This window comes from Triticum dicoccoides, chromosome 6B, assembly GCF_002162155.2.
Source record: "Triticum dicoccoides isolate Atlit2015 ecotype Zavitan chromosome 6B, WEW_v2.0, whole genome shotgun sequence".
NCBI lineage: Eukaryota > Viridiplantae > Streptophyta > Magnoliopsida > Poales > Poaceae > Triticum > Triticum dicoccoides.
The window spans coordinates 236,630,686-236,634,886 of record NC_041391.1 but is presented as its reverse complement, the minus strand read 5'-3'; positions in this window follow the sequence as shown (position 1 = coordinate 236,634,886).

Genomic DNA, 4,201 nt, shown 5'->3' with positions numbered 1-4,201 from the left:
ATTGGGTCTGCACGCTTAGCGTTCGATGACGATTTGTATTATATGAATTATGTGATTTGGTGACCAAATGTTGTTCAGAGTCCCGGATGAGATCACTGACATGACGAGAGTCTCTAAATGGTCGAGTGGTAAAGATTGATATATTGGATAATAGTATTCGGACACCGGAAGTGTTTTAGAATGTATCGGGTACATATCAGAGTACCGGGGGGGGGGGAGGTACCGGAATCCCCCGTGGGAAGATATGGACCATATGGGCCTTAGGAGGAAGCACACCAGCCCACATAGGGGTGCCCCCCCAAGGAAGGAGGGCTAATTGGATTAGGAGGATGGGGCGGCGCCCCCCCTCTTTCCTTCTCGCCCGCTCTCTTCCCTTCTCCCCCTTCCGATAAAAGGAAAGAGGGGAGGCTGACTTGGACTAGGAGCCCAAGTAGGATTCCTCCTACTTGGGCGCGCCTATGGATGCCTCTCTCCCTCTCCCTCCTTTATATACGTGGGGAGGGGGCGCCTAGAGCACACATCAAACATTGTTAGCCGTGTGTGGTGTCCCCTTCCACAGTTTACGCCTCCGGTCATATTCACGTAGTGCTTAGGCGAAGCCCTGCACGGATCACTTCACCATCACCGTCACCATGCCGTCGTGCTAACGGAACTCTCCCTCAACACTTTGCTGGATCAAGAGTTCGAGGGATGTCATCGAGCTGAACGTGTGCAGAACTCGGAGGTACCGTACGTTTGGTGCTTGATCGGTCGGAATGAGAAGAAGTTCGACTACATCAACCGCGTCAACAAATGCTTCCGCTGTCGGTCTACGAGGGTACGTGGACACACTCTACCCCTCTCTTTGCTATGCATCTCTGATTTCTGCTAGAACTACGTCGGTATTTCCCCAAAGAGGTAGAGATGATGCAGTATAGCGATGGTAGGTATTTCCCTCAGTGATGAGACCAAGGTTATCAAACCAGTAGGAGAACCTCCTCACACCACGTAAACAACACCTGCACACAAATAACAAATAATCGCAACCCGACGTGTTAAAGGGTTTGTCAATCCCTTCCGGGTATGGTGCCTCAACATAGGCAAATAACGTGAGGTAAAAAGTGGTATATAGGATAAATAGATCACGTAACTAATAAATTGTAGCAAGGTATTTTTGTATTTTTGGTTTAATAGATCTGAAAATAAATGCAAGAGAAAATATATCGCAAAGGCAAATATGATGAAAAGAGACCCGGGGGCCGTAGGTTTCACTAGTGGCTTCTCTCGAGAAAAAATAGCAAACGGTGGGAAAGCAATTACTATTGGGCAATTGATGGAACTTCAAATAATCATGACGATATCTAGGCAATGACCATTATATAGGCATCACGTCAAAGATTAGTAGACCGACTCCTGCTTGCATCTACTACTATTACTCCACACATCGACCGCTATCTAGCATGCATCTAGTGTATTAAGTTCATGAGAAAATGGAGTAATGCAATAAGAACGATGACATGATGTAGACGAGATCCGTTTATCTATTGCGGTAGATATAAATCTCATCTTTTTATCCTTAGTAGCAACGATACATACGTGTCGGTTCCCCTTCTGTCACTGGGATCAAGCACCGTAAGATCGAACCCACTACAAAGCACCTCTTCCCATTGCGAATTGCAAGAAAAATAGATCAAGTTGGCCAAACAAAACCCAAATATCAGAGAATAAATACGAGGCTATAAGCAATCATGCATATAAGAGATCAAAGAAGACTCAAATAACTTTCATGGATAAAAACATAGATCTGGTCATAAACTCAAAGTTCATCGGATCCCAACAAACACACCACCAAAAGACTTACATCATATGGATCTCCAAGAGACCATTGTATTCATATTCAAGAGAGAGAGAGAGAGAGAGAGGAAGCCATCTAGCTACTAACTACGGACCCGTAGGTCTACAAAGAACTACTCATGCATCATAGGAGAGGAACCAATGGAAGTGGTGAACCCCCCCATGACGGTGTCTAGATTGGATCTGGTGATTCTGGACTCTGCGGTGGCTTGATGTCTACTACACAACCTACTTCTTGTAGACGTTGTTGGGCCTGCAAGTGCACAGGTTTGTAGGACAGTAGAAAATTTCCCTCAAGTGGATGACCTAAGGTTTATCAATCCGTAGGAGGCGTAGGATGAAGATGGTCTCTCTCAAACAACCCTGCAACCAAATAACAAAAAGTCTCTTGTGTCCCCAACACACCCAATACAATGGTAAATTGTATAGGTGCACTAGTTCGGCGAAGAGATGGTGATACAAGTGCAATATGGATGGTAGATAAAGGTATTTGTAATCTGAAAATATAAAAACAGCAAGGTAACAAGCGATAAAAGTGAGCGTAAACAGTATTGCAATGGTAGGAAACAAGGCCTAGGGTTCATACTTTCACTAGTACAAGTTCTCTCAACAATAATAACATAGATAGAACATATGACAAGCCCTCAACATGCAACAAAGAGTCACTCCAAAGCCACTAATAGCGGAGAACAAACATAGAGATTATGGTCGGGTACGAAACCACCACAAAGCTATTCTTTCGGATCGATCTATAAAAGAGTTCGTACTAGAATAACACCTTAAGATACAAATCAACCAAAACCCTAATGTCACCTAGATACTCCATTGTCACCTCAAGTATCCGTGGGCATGATTATATGATATGCATCATACAATCTCAGATTCATCCAACCAACATAAAAGTACTTCAAAGAGTGCCCCAAAGTTTCTACCGGAGAGTCAAGAATGTGTGCCAACCCCTATGCATAGGTTCCCAAGTGTCACGAAACCCGCAAGTTGATCACCAAAACATACATCAAGTGGATCAATAGAATAACCCATTGTCACCACGGTTATCCCACGCAAGACATACATCAAGTGTTCATAAAAGACTCAATCCAATAAGATAACTTCAAAAGGGGAAACTCAATTCATCACAAGAGAGTAGATGGGGAGAAAAATCATAAGATCCAACTACAATAGCAAAGCTCGGGATACATCAAGATCGTGCCATAGATGGAACACGAGAGAGAACACGAGAGAGAGAGAGAGAGAGAGAGATCAAACACATAGCTACTGGTACATACCCTCAGCCCCGAGGGTGAACTACTCCCTCCTCGTCATGGATAGCACCGGGATGATGAAGATGGCCACCAGTGATGGGATCCCCCTCCGGCAGGGTGCCGGAACGGGGTCCCGATTGGTTTTTGGTGGCTACAGAGGCTTGCGGCGGCGGAACTCCAGATCTATTTTCTGTTCTGGAAGTTTTAGGGTACGTAGGTATATATGGGTGAAGGGAGAACGTCGGTGGAGCTACGGGGTCCCACGAGGCAGGGGGGCGTGCCCAGGGGGGAGGGCGCGCCCCCACCCTCGTGAGCACCTCCCGTATCTTCTGACATTGGGTCCAAGTCCATCGGGTGGGTTTCCTTCCAAAAATAACTTCTCCAGTTGATTTCGTTCCGTTTTGACTCCGTTTGATATTCTTTTTCCTCGAAATACTGAAATAGGCATAAAACAGCAAATCTGGGCTGGGCCTTCGGTTAATAGGTTAGTCCCAAAAATAATATAAAAGTGGATAATAAAGCCCGATATTGCCTAAAACAATAGATAAAGTAGCATGGAGCAATAAAAAATTATAGATACGTTGGAGACGTATCATGGCTAGATCAATATTTTGTCACCTCCCCTAGGGTTTTTGGAATATTGTGGTGTTTATAGAGCAAAGAGGTGGTTCGGGGGCACCCGAGGTGGGCAGCACCCACCTGGGCGCGCCTGGGCCTCCTGGCTCACCCTGGTGGGTGCTGCTCCCCTCGAGCGGCCCCTGAGGTGCTTCCTTGGCCCACTAGCTTTCTTCTGGCCCAAAAAAATCCTCCAGGAGTCTCATTGCGTTTGGACTCCGTTTGATATTGATTTCCTGCGATGTAAACACATGCAGAAAACAACTGGCACTAGGCACTATGTCAATAGGTTAGTACCAAAAAATGATATAAAATGATTGTAAAACATCCAAGAATGATAATATAACATGGAACAATAAAAATTATAGATACGTTGGAGACGTATCAGCATCCCCAAGCTTAATTCCTGCTCGTCCTCGAGTAAGTAAATGATAAAAACAGAATTTTTGATGTGGAATGTTGCCTAACATGTTCATCACATTCTTTTCTTT